This window comes from Lepidochelys kempii, chromosome 3 (assembly GCF_965140285.1).
Source record: "Lepidochelys kempii isolate rLepKem1 chromosome 3, rLepKem1.hap1, whole genome shotgun sequence".
Taxonomy (NCBI): Eukaryota; Metazoa; Chordata; order Testudines; family Cheloniidae; genus Lepidochelys; species Lepidochelys kempii.
The window spans coordinates 138,355,919-138,373,101 of NC_136382.1; the positions used below are offsets into that span (position 1 = coordinate 138,355,919).

General features: G+C 43.4%; 1 protein-coding gene across 4 annotated transcripts in view; it reads left to right on the plus strand.

Annotated features, from left to right (window-relative positions):
• The first annotated feature begins 1,772 nt into the window (after positions 1-1,772).
• Positions 1,773-17,183, plus strand: part of CHRM3 (cholinergic receptor muscarinic 3) — a 458,695-nt gene continuing 443,284 nt past the window's right edge. For all 4 annotated transcript variants that reach the window (XR_012157829.1, XR_013635514.1, XM_073335257.1 and 1 more), the window contains exon 1: positions 1,773-2,126. The gene's annotated coding sequence lies outside the window, so the exon portion shown is untranslated. The remainder of the gene's footprint in view (positions 2,127-17,183) is intronic.

Sequence of the window (17,183 nt, forward strand, 5' to 3'; positions counted from 1 at the left end):
GTATTGAATCCATGTTGCTTTATTCCACAGCAAGGAGTATATGCTATATGAATAGATGTATGTTATGAACATATGATATTATAGAGGTGTATTTAGAAAGCAATAGAAAATAAGCTATTATACTTATGCAGTACCCAATCTTCACCAATAACTACTCATGTATTTTAATTTAAAAAAATAAAAAGGCCAATGAGAAACAAAGACAGAAAAAAACACCTTAGTATGGATTAGTGGAGTATATCCCTATGTAATTTCACTTCACAAACATCATTTTTATTGTTTTATTTGTTTGATAAGATAAAAACCTCAAATAAAAATAAAAGGAGTACTTGTGGCACCTTAGAGACTAACCAATTTATTAGAGCATAAGCTTTCGTGAGCTACAGCTCACTTCCTCAGATGCATATCGTGGAAACTGCAGCAGGCTTTATATATACACAGAGAATATGAAACAATACCTATTCCCACCCCACTGTCCTGCTGGTAATAGCTTATCTAAAGTGATCATCAGGTGGGCCATTTCCAGCACAAATCCAGGTTTTCTCACCCTCCACCCCCTCACACAAATTCACTCTCCTGCTGGTGATAGCCCATCCAAAGTGACAACTCTTTACACAATGTGCATGACAATCAAGTTGGGCTATTTCCTGCACAAATCCAGGTTTTCTCACATCCCCCCCACCCCCATACACACACAAACTCACTCTCCTGCTGGTAATAGCTCATCCAAACTGACCACTCTCCAAGTTAAAATCAAAGTTAAACCAGAACATCTGGGGGGGGGGGGGGGTTAGGAAAAAACAAGAGGAAACAGGCTACCTTGCATAATGACTTAGCAACTCCAAGTCTCTATTTAAGCCTAAATTAATAGTATCCAATTTGCAAATGAATTCCAATTCAGCAGTTTCTCTCTGGAGTCTGGATTTGAAGTTTTTTTGTTTTAAGATAGCGACCTTCATGTCTGTGATTGCGTGACCAGAGAGATTGAAGTGTTCTCCGACTGGTTTATGAATGTTATAATTCTTGACATCTGATTTGTGTCCATTTATTCTTTTACGTAGAGACTGTCCAGTTTGACCAATGTACATGGCAGAGGGGCATTGCTGGAACTTATCCTTGCAACAAAGCCCGTTGCCAATTGTGCCCACATATCTATTCAGGGGACACCACCACAGGGCCTAATAACATCAGCCACACTATCAGAGGCTCGTTCACCTGCACATCCACCAATGTGATATATGCCATCATGTGCCAGCAATGCCCCTCTGCCATGTACATTGGTCAAACTGGACAGTCTCTACGTAAAAGAATAAATGGAAGATGGGAATTAGAGGGGAAGGAGAACAGTCTTGGAAATAACTGGAGTGGAGCTGCACAGGGCCGGGGCACAGCTAGCCAGGGGGCTGGCGTGGAGCGCAGCAGGTGAGCGGAAAGGGAAAAAAAACAAAAAAGCTGGACTGGAGCTGCAGTGGGGACTGGGCTAGATTGGAGCGGGCAGGAGCCCAAGCGCGGGGAGCGAAGCTGGAACTGCCCGTGTGCGGGTCCCCGCCACTGAGGGCGCGCAGCGCTAGCGGGCGCCCCTATAATAAAGAATCCCTCGGCGAGGCCGGCGGTGGGCGTGAGCGGTTCCAGTGAGGTCAGCGGCGGGCGAGCCAATGAGCGGAGCGCCTGCGAGCTGCCGGAGCGCTGGGTCCCGGCGCGGCGCGGCGCTGCTCGGTGGCGGGAGGGGGGAAGCCGCTGAAGCGGTAGCTCAAGACATTCCGGCACTCGGCAGAGCGCCGGCGGCTTCGCCGTGTGGAGGGGCTGCAGCCGGGCGCCCGGCTCGGAGCGCGGGGGAAGAAAGTGCGGGACTGGAGGTGGCGGTGGCGCTGCCGCTGCCCGGGCACAGGTGCTGCCGCTGCTCCGGGCGGGAGGAAAGCAGCTGCTCCAGCTCCCCGGGCGGTGGGGTGCGAAGTGCCCCCCGAGCAGCGCCGCCCGCAGGGGGATGTACCGGCCGCTTGGCCTCCGTTTCCCGTGAGGGGCCGGCTCCTAGGTCGCGCCGGATTCAGCGGGGAGCAGCAGGCGCTGGACGCCCTGGCGCTGCGGGCGAGGAGGAGGTCGCTCCTCGGAGGCACCTGGGCAGCCAGGTGAGAGCGGACCCCGCGCGCTGTCGTGCGGAAGCGGCCGCGGAGAGAGCCCGGGCGCGCCGCGCGGGTTACCCCCCTGGGCGAAAGTTTTTGGTAAAGTCACTTTGGGGGGGAAGGAGGGGACAAGGCAAGTCGAGGAAGGGACCGAGGTTTGCCCTGTGGCAGCGGTGGCCGCTGTGACGACTTCCCCCCGCTCTGCCACTGGAGAGGGGGGAAAGTGGTGTCGATGTGAGCGCGAGTCGAGCCCTAGGAGGGAGCTCCCGGCTTTCCATCAGCGCGCTGACGGCTGGGAGAAGGCGTGGGGGTGTTCTCCGAGGGATGGTGGGGGGACGGACTAGCTGTTGCTGTTTGTTTGCCTTAGAGCCTATTGCATCGCCTTCCTGTCCCTGCTGCCCACCCAGCCTGATCCCACCGGGCAGCGTGGGGGCGCATCCAGCTCCAGGCACTTGCACACCTAGGTCAAGGCGCTGGGTGGGGAGGACGTGTCCCTGGGTCTCTCGGCAATATGATTCAAGTGCGGGGCAGACGCTTTGCCTCGCTTCTGTCGGATACTAAATCCCAAAGGTCCGCGGAGGCGGAACTGCATCCCAATCGGACACCTGGCAAAATCCGGCTAGGAGTCGATTCAGAGCAGTAACGTTTCATGTGGGTGCCCCTCTAAAAACGCCCATGCAGAGGTGTCAGATTCTCCCTAAAAACCCCACGGCAGGGATCTTCCTCACGGTGCCCGGTCTGGTCCTCCATAAGTGGCGCCGGTGCGTTTCTGCAGCTTTCCTCCTTTGCAGTGACTAAACGGTCACCATTGGCTGTGGAAAGGTATAGGTTGAGGTGACCCGCGCATGATGGTGACTAATTCGGTGGAGAGGTTATTGTTTGGGGTTTTAAGAGGACAGCTGCGACCGCCTTTCAAATAGCCCCTGTGTCAGAATCTCTCTCCTCGTTGCAGAAGCGCAACCTGTGCTTACCCTGGCAGTGACTGTGGTGGTTAGTATATAAATCTTTCAGGGATTTATGAAGGCTTCAGGCGCACTACGAGTTACTCGTGCCGTTTGACATCGTCGGTGGCGAATTGGTCTTTAAATCTTGTTCTCTTCGATAATGATTCTCATTCTACGAATTTACCCATATTCTGCTTTTTATTGGCGTCTTTTTAAGTCTAGGTTTTCACGCAAATTAAGTTCTGGGAGATTTGTGGGCAGCGTGTGTTGTGCCAAATATAATATCAACACTGCAAGTGTTTAAAATAGAGCCCAAGTATTTACTTTTAAAAAGTGTGGTTCACCGTGAGAACTGAATAGTGTTTAAATCTGAGTAGAGAAACCCAAATATGTTAATACACACTGGGCTATATATCTCGCCGTGCTAGTTTCTATACTGACCCAAAGAGTTCTCATTGCCTGAGATTACTTTGTCTCATTTTCTGTCGCTCTTTTGTAAAGCACAAATCCAAATCGTTATCTCTATTCTCCATATATAGAAGTAGCCATAGACATATAAAATACAACCTCAAATGTTGCTTAAAAATATTTAATAATGAAAAACTAGAATGGCTGTTTGTGGGTGTGTTGTGGGGTTGCTTTCATTTCGATGTTTTTTTTTTTTTTTTTTTGACATATTGCTTTGGTATCTCATCCTGTGTCCTCCATAATGCTCATCACTTCTTTAGACATCAAAGGCAGTGAATAATGTGCTGTGGTCTGATTTTGTTTGCATCTGTATGTTTAATCAGACATAATGTTTAGTTGGCTTAAGTTGTGTTGGAACTGAACTCCAGGATGAAATACTGATCTTTCCATAATGGAAGCCAACGTTGTAGCTGTCAAAAAATGTGCCTCCGCATTCAAGCATACTGTTTCTTACACAGTAGCAATTCTTAGTGGCATGGAAGTGGTGTTTGAGTCTTCTGATGTATGGTACTGAAATGTTTGTTTTTTCCCTTTTTAAAAAGGAATATATAAATCTCAATATGATCGGTGATGTAAGTGTTTTTGGTTACCTTGTAGTTTGTGATCAATATAAAATGTAGTTCTTACAGTTCTTGATGTCATTCAGTAAAAACAGTGCATTTTGACTCTAGTGTTGTACCATTGTTAACTGGGTAACTTGGATTTTCTTTGAACAATTTGTGAAATTGAGCTGAAATATTAAAACTCATCCTCCTAACCTGTTTTGAATATTAAAATATTATTGAATGATAGTAGCAACTAACAACATAATCCTGGCAGATACTAATTTAACATATTTGGTTTGCTTCTAGCTACTGAGATTTCATCAGTGCAGTTGGTAACTTTTATGCCTCCCATTTTGGTTATGCTTTTTAAGTTTAATGCCCTTTGGCACCACACCTTGAAATTAAATTTTATGTTTTCATATTGGATCAGGCTTGGGCAATATTTGGCTGGTGTCTAGGCAAGTTGGTTTTGATTTTGAAGTAATGTATCCTCATTTACAGTAAAAATATTGTAACATGTACATTCAGAAACATTCATCTGTCTGAAAATACATTCATATTAACTCAACTCCTTCCAGAATGTTATTTCCTTTTGTATAAAATAACATCCAAATGCAATCTGTCGTATTGCATGAAACTGAAATTTCATGTTGTTCTACTACATAGACAACTTGTTGGAGGTAGAATGTGTATTCTACAGTATTATTCCCAGTACCAATCGTGATCATATGATTGAAAATTGCAAATAAAGTGTTATACCTAAAACTACAGTTTATCAGATGTGTTAATTATTGAAGATTCATTCACCTTGGGCAATACTTCCAAGCAGATAAACTTTCCATCTATGAAACTCTGTTCTAGTTTTAAAGAAACAATCATAATTTTAGAAGTATTCTGGCTCCCTTTAATTACAACTGAATGTTTTGTTCTAGCCTGATATATTATAAGCATTGGTGGAACCAAACTTGGGATCTAATCGTGAAATGATTATTCAGACAAAATTTTCAGTGATGAAAATAACTGGCTAATCATGTGGTGCTTTCCATCCTTGTTTCCAGCAGATAAATTGCATTGAAAGACATCTTACAAACACACAATTACTTTTCACTTAGGCAACTGCTGTAATAGTCACAATGATATTATGTGATTGCCTTCTAGATCACCTTCCCTCACATTTACAACTATATTAAGATATGGTTGACTCTATAAAAGGAGCTTGAGAACCCCTTCACTACATCCAAAATGACCTGATTGACATTAAGACCATGACTACTAAGAAATAATGAACCATTTGCAATAAAGATGGCTTGTGTTCTGAGCAGATTACTTCAGGATGAGATAAGTGATCTGTGAGGCATATGACTGTGATAGAGGCCCTAATCTCTGTGTGTAAATAAACTGATGCTATCTTTAATTATATAATCTAATTAAAATAGTAGCTTATTTGTTACCGCTGTTACCAGTGATATTAGTAATAATCTCTTAGCCAGAGAATAGTTTGTAATGTGTTCATGCTATAATATAGGGAGTAATTTGAATAAGAAAAACTGTTATTGAAGGGTATATCATTCTACAACCATGTTTTCATGAATTTCAAACAGCATAAGACTTTTGAATATATGATACATATACACGGCTGTTTTGTAAACTTTATATTCACAAAGTGAAATATTAATAACACTGCGTGTAGATTATAGCTGTGCAAGTTTTTCTAAACATCTCTGATAATTTTATTCCTGACTTGATCTATCCTTGGCAATATTTTTCTCTGTTCTGTTCAATAGTGTTGGTTGTATCAAACTGTGTGGTGGTTGTGCTGTGGGCCAGTGTCCAGCGAAGTATTTAATGAACTTATTCTACTAGCTTTTAACCAAAAAAAGTGTGTGTTTCAACAAGGGGACTAGAAGAGAGGCCAGCCCTACTTCTCGAAATGCTGAGTAATAATACTATATAATAAGCTCTACACATTCTGAGTATTATAGAACATGAACTGAAATAAGTTTGAGGTTTTTGTTTTTTAAGTAGGAGTTATGTATGCCACACTCACAGGAGCATAGACCACTCCAGCATGATTTTTTTTTTAATAGGGAGGAAAAATAAACGCATCAATTTTAATTGCTTTTTTGGACACAATTATTGATTGTAGGTTCTGTAAGTGGAGGGTCAGACGATGCCCTACTGAGTAGAAATCAGTACAACTACTTTCCCAAAGTAGCCAGTGTATATGAAAATGAGGAGAGGTGAAGTTGTATTGTTATGCTTATAAGAAGCACATGGGATCTTTTTCAGGACAAAAGGTAATACACCACATTTATTGAAGATGCAACAATTAGCGCGCACCCCCCCCCCCCGTCGATGTTATAGTTACCAGTCCAGATCAACCTAGTGGCCAGCTAGGTTGATCACCGGTAGGGAGGAGCCGGGTTCCATTGGTCATGACACGATGCTCCAGGGAAGTCTTGACAGGACGAACCCAAAGTTTTATGGCAAGGCCCCCTGTTTATATAGTGATTTTCCTTCATTGGGACCAATGAGTTTTGCACCGTCATGCTGTAATTAATTATTGTTCGATGCATACTTGTGTTTTTTTTTTTAATTACTTTTATTACAGCTATTTTGTTCCCATCGATAGGTGCCTGTTTTATTTTTAGAGTTGTTAATTTGCAGCCCTCTGACGTTTCAATAGGGGCGTGTTGCAGCCTCCTGGCACCTGTTTCTGGTTCCTTTCTCATACATCTGGTTCAGCGATGGCCTTCACATTTCTTTTTTAACACTTACATTCCATATTTACACACAAAACAGAATTAATTTACACAGAACATTTTGAACAGGAACATTAAATTGCAATGCACAAGAAAACACTCATGGCATTCTTTTACTTATTTTAAAATGCTAAACCTACAACAAAATAGGGACCTTAAAACATCTGTTACTGCCTTGAAATCAGCCCAGACACGGATTCCGGCTGATGTATCTTTACTAAATGGCCCATTAGGCCATTCCTTTTTGCTATTCAAAAAGGTTGGCTGGCAGGATATGATCAAATCATACACCAATACATTTAATACATGCCACATTATTATTTCATTATTTTTTACCCTTTGTTTTAAATTATACAAAATACAAACAATCCTACTACTACAGTATCACCCACCCATTCTGAGTTTGCTGATTCATGTTGTCAGGGAGGTGGCGCTAGTTGGTGAAAAGAGGGTGGACGACCACTTTGCTTGTCTTCTGTTTAAAAAATTTGAAGGGGCGGAGGGGAAGCTATATCACTACCAAAATTGAAACTATAATAATATATAGTAGAAAATTTAAATATTTAATCACTAGGGACCTAAAGGGAGTTTAGTTCTCCTTTAAGTAAAAATCTCAATGCAGTCTTATCTACAGTCACTACTATTACTTCCATAATATAGATATTTTATATCGGCACAAATTTTTAATGCTAGCAGGAAATTGTCACTAACTGATTATTAAATCCACTAGAGGTCCAGCCCTGTAAATAAAGTGCCAGGAGCAGTTCTGGCAAGCCGGCATAGTTTCACTGAACAGATTAATGAGATTATGCCTGGTACAAGCGTTTCTTGGACTGGGCCCTGACAGCCAGATTTTTAAATGTATTTAGGGTCTGAAAGATGTAGATAAGTACCTAGTGGGTTTTTCAAAAGCACCTCAGCGTCTAACTCCTATTAATTGATCACCTTTACAATGCCTTACTTGAGTAGCAGTTGTTTAGCACTACTGAAGGGGTTTTTGTGCTTCATCTTTAAAAGCCATTGCAGAGGGGGCAGGTTCTGGGGGAATAATTTCATTAAAGAGTCTCTGCCGGTATTTCCACCACAAAGTTCTGATGGGAAGGCAGGGTTCCTCACCCTGCCTACAGAAAGCTGTCTAATCCCAGGATCTGCGTTAAGCTGGGGCATTCTGTGAAGAGGTCCTGTCTCTCTGTTGTCTCTGGCTCCCTGTGTATGCTCTCCACTACTTTGGTACCTGGCATCATAGCTGCATTAACCATGCTATCAGGGACTTTTCATTGGCCCGTGGAGCCTTGAGGGGGTCTAGGAAGAATCTTTACAGATAAGGTCTGTAGAGCCAGAGGTGGACAGTGTGCCACCTCCTTGTCTTTCAGTCTCCCTACATACATGTCTCCTAGCCTGCCTAGTCTTCATGCCAAACCATGTGGAGAGGGCTCTGCAAGGTTCTGGTTGTGGCGGAGGAAGGTACAATGGAGGTGGCAGAATCTTTCTTTCCTTCCCCATGAAGAGCTCGGGAGGGAGAGATTCACCAGTGCAGGACCTTCCTTTTGCCCCACATGGAGATGTTAGGCAGTGATTCTCAACGAGGAGTCTGAGGCCCCCTGGGGGGCCATGAGCAGGTTTCAGGGGAATCTGCCAAGAAGGGCGACATTAGACTGCCTGGGGCCAGGGCACAAAGCCAAAGCCCCACTACATGGGGCTGAAGCCTGGTGCTCCAAGGCCCGCCACTTGGGGCTGCAGCCGAAGCCTGAGCAACTTAGCTTTGTGGGGCCCCCTGTGGTGTGGGGCCCGGGCAGTTGCCCTGCTTGCTACCCCATAATGCTGGCCCTGGCTTTTACATGCAAAAAAACAAATGTTGTGGCACATGTGGGCTGTGGAGTTTTTATAGCATGTTTGTGGGAGGGGGGCTCAGAACACCTGATCTAAGGAGTATGATCTAGCTCAGGAATTAACCTTAAAATTTCTGAAAGCAAATATATCTGCTGTATTGATGACCCTTTTGACAATTAATGTATAAGTCATTCCCAACTGCAGCCCCAGATTCTGAAACAATCATTTTTAAAATCTTACCAACTCTTTTGGGATTTATTATTATGTTTTAAAAATATAGGGTTTTACAGAAGTGGATGGAGAAATAAACAATTTGGAATCATATTATTCTTTATTGAATTACAGGCTTTGAAATATCAGAACAAACTGGGTGCAGGGAAGGGGGAAGAGCCTAAAATTCAAAATACTCCAGAGAACTTTTAATAGAACTACCTTAAAAAACATTGTAGTCATGTATTGTATCCGATGAAGTGAGCTGTAGCTTACGAAAGCTTATGCTCAGATAAATTTGTTAGTCTCTAAGATGCCACAAGTACTCCTTGTTTTTGCAAATACAGACTAACATGGCTGCTACTCTGAAACACATTGTAGTATGGTACTCACAGTTTTGGTGTATTCAAATACACATTAATTCTATGTTCTGTTTTAGTTTTTAAATTTCACATGTATTTATGATCAATATTTGTAAAACAGGCCCTATTAGGATTTTGTTTTATCTGACCTTTGAAGAGAGGTAGGTGGGGTGAGGTACAAGCTGATGTGCGGGGGTGTTATTATTTAAATATGTGCTATTGCTTGTTGGAAGGAGCGATCAGAATGTATTGTATTTTGATTTTTCAATTTTAACTAATTTGCAGGGCATTCAGAGCTTGTCCATGGGTGCTTTTTATTTATTCTAAATTGTAAGTAAATGAAGATGAGTGTCTGCCATCCAATGTTACATCTGAGACGCTATGTTTTGAGTTGAAAGGTTCTGCAGCATGTTTGACCTTGATTTATACATGCAAGGACACATATTGGACCTTTCATTAGTTATAAAACATTCAGAGAGCAAGCATAATGTACATAGGTGTTTTTAGAGCTTGCTTGATGGTTTGAGAGTAATAGCCTAGGCTGCAATCTTGCAAACAGTTAGGCATGTGCTTAACTTTACTCAAGTGTTTGTAAGATTGCCAGTAGTTCTAACCCTGGAAAGTAAATAATCGTCCTGGCTATTGCCCAGTAACAACAAAGAGAGGGGCATGAGGGTAATCTGTTTTTACAAAAGGAAAAGCCTATTAGAAACTATAGGGGTCCCCTCCCATATTATCAAAAAACTTTTTTTTTTAAGTCAGCAGGACCCTATCCAACTCTAACCCACATCAAAAGGATATCTGTAAATATAATGAGAGAGAGTACACTCTCTCTGCTCTTGCAGAACCTGAGACACAGTAGAAGACCTATTTTTACCTTGCACACAGTGGTGAGCTGAAGCTGGTTCGCACCGGTTCGCTAGAACCGGTTGTTAAATTTTAGAAGCCCTTTTAGAACCGGTTGTTCCGTGAGGGACAACGGGTTCTAAAAGGGCTTCTAAATTTAACTGGCCAAAAGTGGTGCCTTAGGCACCGACTCCATGGGTGCTCCAGGGCTGGAGCACCCAAGGGGAAAATTTGGTGGGTGCAGAGCACCTACCGGCAGCTCCCCCCCGCGCCCAGCCCCAGCTCACCTCCGCTCTGCCTCCTCCCCTGAAGGCGCTGCCCTGCTCTGCTTCTCTGCTCCCCCCCCCCCAGCTGTTCGCGCAGGAATCAGCTGTTCGCGCAGGAAGCTGGGGCAGGCTGAGAAGCAGGCCGCGGCTTCCGCTCAGGCCCAGGGAGGCGGAGGTGAGCCGGGGAGGGAAGGGGCGCGAGGAGGGCCGCCTGTACCACAGCAGGTAACCCAGGGGGGCACGCAGGGGAACAGCTCCCTGCCCCAGCTCACCTCTGCCACCCTTGGCGTGAGCGGGAAGCTGCGGCCTGCTTCTCCGCCCTCCCAGGAACGCGGGGGGGTTGGATGAGGCAGGAGTCCCAGGAGGTGGGAGTGGGCAACAACCCCCTCGTGGGGTGAGGAGGGAACCCGTTAAGATTTTGGCAGCTCATCACTGCTTGCATACATTATTTTTATCTTTGGGCATTAAGGCATCAACTCTTTTGCCAGACTGTTAATGAATTAAATCTGATTTTGGATGGCACAACCTTGATCCTGCAAATAGAGGCCCTAGCATGGACCTCCCTGCACCTGAGTGCAGTCTCAGTCTCATTGTCTCTTTGAGCAGAAGTGTTTCACTACTTTTTCATGCTTCTGTAGTAAAAAATCCATTGCTCTGAAATTCTGCTCTTTCCACATTGCCACTTTATTTGTGTTTGTGTTTTTTACTGCTTTCATCAATACAGACTATTGAAACAACAATCAAACCCTCATACAGCAGGTAAAATAATTCTTTAGTGTACAACAGCAAAAATAGTAACTATTCAAAGGAATATGAAACTTGCATTAAGGGAAATAAGCAGTGATGAGCTGTCAAAATCTTAACAACCGGTTCCCTCCTCACCCCATGAGGGGGGCGTGGCCCTCCCCTGCCCCTCCCCCCGGCAACTCCTGCCCCATCCACTCCCCTCCCCTGTCCCCTGACTGCCCCCAGAACTGGGCAGGAGGGTCTCATGGGCCACCGTAGTGGGTGCCCACCCTGCCTCTAAGAGCCAGAGGGACCTGCTGTGGGGCCAAGGTGGGGAGTCCCGGTGGTGCTTATCTGGGGCAGCTCCCAGGAAGCATCTGGCAGGTCCCTCTGGCTCCTAGGGGCAGGGGAGCGTAGCTTGGGGGGAGCAGGGGGAGCGGCCGCTCCCCCACTGATCACATCAAAAGTGGTGCCTTAGGCACTGACTCCCTGGGTGCTCTGGGGCTGGAGCCCCCCATGGGGAAAATTCGGTGGGTGCAGAGCACCCACTGGCAGCTTCCTGCCCTGCGCCCGGCCCCAGATCATCTCACCTCCGCTCTGCCTCCTCCCCTGAACGCGCCGCCCTGCTCTGCTTCTCTACTCCCCCCCCCCCCCCCCCACCGCTTCTCACAAATCAGCTGTTCGCACGTGAAGCCTGGGAGGTCTGAGAAGCAAGCGGCGGCTTTGTGCTCAGGCCCAGGGAGGCGGAGTAACAAATAACAGAATTTGAAAAAAGGCTTCAGAAGTCTATCTTTTTAAGCATCCTCAATCAATATCTCTTCCCGCTGATGTTAAATGTAGAGCCATAGCCAAAAGATTACTATATATTCTTTCCCTGGCACAGAGTTGGGAGGCAGAGACTCTCCTCATCCTATGAGATAGATTATGGATCTTGCCTCCAATCCAGAAGGTTAGTTTGTATTATCTCCTTCCTGGGAATCCTTTGCGAGACTGGATTGTATGAACTGTTTGCCTCTTTCTCCAGCATTGACTGTGGAGCTGTGGAACACCCTTTGTGGAGTGCAGAAAAGGTTGGCAGTAACTGAATCTGACACATGGAGTCTGCCGCAGACTCTTCTTTATCTCTGCGCTGGCTGGCTGCCACTCCTCATTCGGCTCTCCCCTTATTAATAAGCAGCAGAAGGAGGTAATAAAGGACAGCACCCATACTCCTCTTCAGTCACGGCAGCATCCTTTAGTGTAAGGCAGATGTGTGGGACACACATTCTGCCTTCCACACTCCTTGCATGTCAGGAAGAGGGGTGAATGGCTATGGGAATACTGAAGAATTGCGGGTTTTGGGGATTGTGGTGGACTGAAGATACTTAGATGCTAAATGGTTGTGAAATGCTATAGGGTGCTGGTGGGAGTGGGATTGCAGAGAGGGGTTTGGGCAGAGAAAGCATAAAGTGGAAGAAAAAAAAAAAAAGACTTCCCAGGGCTAAAAGTGAGACGCCTAGCCCAAGGGTGAAGGGGAGATCTAAAGGGCATTTGATGGGGATAGAGGGGAAACAGTACCAGAGAGAGAGAAATCACTGTAGATATGGAGTGGGGAGAAGGAGAGATGGGGAGAGCAGGGTAAGAAGGACACTGGCTGCTGAGGGAGGAAGAAATGGGGCGATCTAGGAGAGGAAGTTAGGGAAGCAGTAGATGCTGGGGGATGAGGAATCACTTTGTGTGGGAGGGTGGTGGCTTTCATCTAATGCCATGTCTTGGGTGGATGTCACACCTGATTCTAGCAGCATTTTGGGGGGCATAATTTAGATCAAAATTGCTTCACCTGATCAGGCCCCTAAACTTGTGGTTGATAATCAGTAGAGACAAACATTTAAAATGAAAAACATATGAATTTTATTGAGGAATATTCACACAACATAAGAAGGGACCTGAAAATTCTTCTGAATGTTTCCCCTCTGATAGTCTACTACAGCCAATTCAGTAACAGCAAGGTTATTATTTCCCAGCCCTCAAAACTCCGCCCATTCCAACTATCCCTTAATATGAATCCATATCCTAATAAAGGGGTAGGCTCAGCCTATCAGATCTGGAAGAAATAACCCAAACAGCTCATTTATACATACTTTGTATCCACATTTGATCTGCAATCCGCAAATATGGTCTGTGGATATCTGCAGATTTGCAGGGCTCTTTCCACATTCAAAGTGTGTTAAAGGCTGCACTGAAGCTAACTGCTGACATCCAGATTTTTTTGGCAGGAGGTATGAAATTTCATAACTAGCTTCAGTGAAATACTTCCTGACAAACTTTTCCAGGAACACTGCAAATCAAAAGAGAGATTAAATATATTTAACAGGTTTCTGAGTAACAGCCGTGTTAGTCTGTATTCGCAAAAAGAAAAGGAGTACTTGTGGCACCTTAGAGACTAACCAATTTATTTGAGCATGAGCTTTCGTGAGCTACAGCTCACTTCATCGGATGCATATTTAACAGCCACCCTATTGCATGCCTTACTAGTCAGAACCTACCTGGCTTTCACTATAACTTTCTTTATATTATAGGATTCCTAAACCATATGTCCATTTTATAACCAAGGATTGCTTCATGATCCAATGTTCACACAATGCTTTTATGAAGAAATATCTAATGCTATTGCTTTCAAAGTACACTGAGAACTCTGTGCGTCTGAAAGCATGCTGCTGGGGACAAACAGCTCAAAAGTATAGTCCTGCTTTTGGATGTGCCATGTTCCTTATTACATGGTTTTCAAACCAGAAATGTGGAAACCTCTTTCTGACATTAGCATGCATACCTTTATTGTGTTTTGCTTATTCTTATGAATGGCACCAAAAAATGTGATTTTATGATTAGAGGATTGCAGGTAAAGAAATTGGCAGCAACCATGTGCTATACCGCAGACTTGCAAGGGACATCCCAATAGTGCATCTCTTTGCTTCATATATCATAGTATTTAAGTAAATAGTAATTCTTCATTGATTTGATATGATGTACACATTGCATGCTCATTAAATTGTTACATATTTTTGTTGCAAGTTTCAATTGACTATCTGAGCAGTAACAAATAATACTGTGCAACAGAGAAGACTAGCCAAATTTTATTCAGACTTTTTGGGCACAAGACCATTGTGACAGAGGGAATCCCATCTGTCCAGAAATAATAATTTTCCAGCTCTGGGAATTATTGAGAAATGAGAATTATGGAGAGCATATGGTCACTATATCTCTAACACTATGACTGAAAGTGGTATGCTTTGTTCTGACACTCAAAGGGAAGAGTCAGCTATTGACCTTAAAAAGTTGAGCACTATAACTATGCAAAGAGCTTTATTCTGAACAAGGTGTCAAGCAAAGATGGGGTATACTTCTGACACTTAGGAACTTTTGAAATAATCATAAGAAGGGTCAGAAAAGGAAATCCCAATGCTTTAATTAAAAAAAAATTTCATACGATGTGGAATAGACTTGACTGTATTCACAAATTGGTACTGGAGGTCCGAGGAGTACCTGTATTAATACCTTTGCTGAAATGCTAACAGTGGGCGTCTCCCAGCTTAGCATCATGGTGAGCAAAGTCATTAAGTCAAAAAGACTCTGAAGGGTATAAAAAAGGGAGGGGGACGTGAGGGAATGAAAGGATTGACACACAAGAACTCTAATAGAGAGAGAGAGAGAGAGACAGACACTCTTCCAATTCCTTTTCTCCAATGTCAGTGATTTAGCACTACCTTCGCAAAATGAAGGAGTCTTAGATCCAACTAGGTAAGTTTTGTAGTGTTTAATTTTGAGTTTCTCCATTTTTTGTTGTTGTTTATTTAAAACTTTCTTGGGTCTTAGACTGTTTCTGGAATCATACACCATAGTCCAGTCTTGGAGATGACAATAATTTTGGTTCTCTGGTGAACGTGAAACTGATATCTGACCTGGTGCACATAGTCCCATATCTGTTACCTACAGTCTTGTTATCTCTACAAGATGGATGAGAAAATCTTGTAGATCATAAGGGGTGAGAGGACTAGGGAAATAAAGGAAACAAACATGTTGTGGTAAGGAAGAGGTCTGTTTTACATTTAAAACTAACCCCGCCCCTCCAAAAAAATCCCACACCTGAATGAGAGAAGAGAGCTTTCAGAAGCACAGCTTTAAGGCAAAAGGCTTGTCTCCGTGAGCAATGGCTGGTAAAGAATAGAGATGGCTGAACAGAGAAAACCATTTTGGGATGATTTGTAGGCACACTAGTTAGTGAAAACTGCAGCTCTGTAGTCGATGGCTGGTGATGAATTTAATGGAAAGCAGGAGCTGCTATTCTCAGATTCCTTGTTTTCTCAGTGCAATCTTTACTATTCTGCCAGTTAGCAGTGGGAATAGAGGATATACGGATATACCAGGAGAAACATAGATGAATATTTGACTTGGATGTTGAGGTCATTGTAGATGGATCTTCATAGGTGAGGTTAATATAATCTTTTCCCCTTCAGTGTATGTGCAGCTTTCACTGCATATACAGAACATAAAACTGATTAAATTTGATTAAAAATTACTACCTTTTTTTTTTTAAAAAAAAAGGCGAACAAACCCAAATCAGCAGTTGCTGTCAAGTGCTTCTTGGGGAGAACATATTGATAAGAAATACATGGAAGATATAGAAGAAGCTTTTGGAAATGGACAGGACTGAGAAAGGATTCTTACTTTTATTATAAACATAATTGCTTTTATTATTCATTGAGTGAGTAACATCTTGTTCTTTTGATCCCATCAATGAGATGGTGATGGTGCTTGTTTGCTTTGATGGGTAGACTGGAAAGAGTTTAGAGAAGAGGAAAAATGTATGAATAGGTTTGGAAAATAAGACCTATGGGGGAAAATGAGAATTGAGGAAAAATTACATTTGAGAAACCACAAGACAGATGTAGAAATCTCTGTCAGTCTGAAGCTCTTAAGGGGTGAGACTGTCCTACAGAGTGTATAGGACCTGAAGCTTTTCTCTACAAAGATTTCAAACCTGGAGACTCCCAACCTAAGCAACATCTATTGGTTTTCCTGCCACCCCCCTCCAATATCTTATCCCTGTTACATCTGTGGATAGTCAATGTTGTACTGAAGCCCAATAAAAATCAAGGTTACTGATCCACATGGTCTCAAGCACAAAGCTATTTCCCAAGGTTCCTTGAGGACCCAATCCAAAATCCACTGTAGTCAATTATTCTTTCATTGATTTCAACGGGCTTTGGCTCAGACCCTAAAGACTACTATTTCTAAGACATTAAATTAGTTTGGCTACTTTTAAAGTTATTCAAATCCATATTTGCAGTACTGTTCATGTTATGGTAGTGAAACATCACAAACTGTATTTATTCAAAACACAACCTAAACCATCCATCAGAAAAAAATATATTTACAAGTAACTAATAAAACCGTTTAAAGCTGTTTAGTTTTCTCATTTGGGAATATGCCTAAAAATAATAATTAATTGTAAAACATTTTATACCCTGAGAGTAATGTAGGACTTTCACTGGAATATTAGGCTTTCTTGTTTTAAAAAAACCCCCACAAGATTAGGTTATAAATTTAATGTAATGATGCAGGAATGACAGTTAAACATGTGCTTAACAGTGTGTAATAGGGTGGCCTGCCCCTTTTTAAGGACCAGGGGGTCTGGGGCCAGGCAGCCTTGGTCCTTTATCAGATCCAGCTGGGAAGGAGTCTGGAGATCTTTATAAAGGGCTGCAAGAGCACAGTTTAGGGAGCTGTAAAAGGGAGATGGGCTCCTACAATCATTCCTGAAGCAGGGGGTTTGAAAGAAGGCTTTGTCCTCCATTCAGCACTGAAAGAGGCAAGCTTCTCTGAGAAGTGTAGCCCAGGCTTGGCAAAGTAACTGTCTTTGTTTTTAATATCTTGCTTTAAGTTTTATATTTGAAGAATAAAATTGTGTCTAGAAAGTGCCTTGGGCATGGCCGTGAGTCTTTACTGGGAGTCCAGTCTGCATGAGGGAAAACTGAGGCAGCAGCTAACCTGAAGCCAGATAAGGTAAGGCAGCCGTGCTACAATGTGCTTTCCTGAATCAGAGTTAAAATCAATACACAGTATAG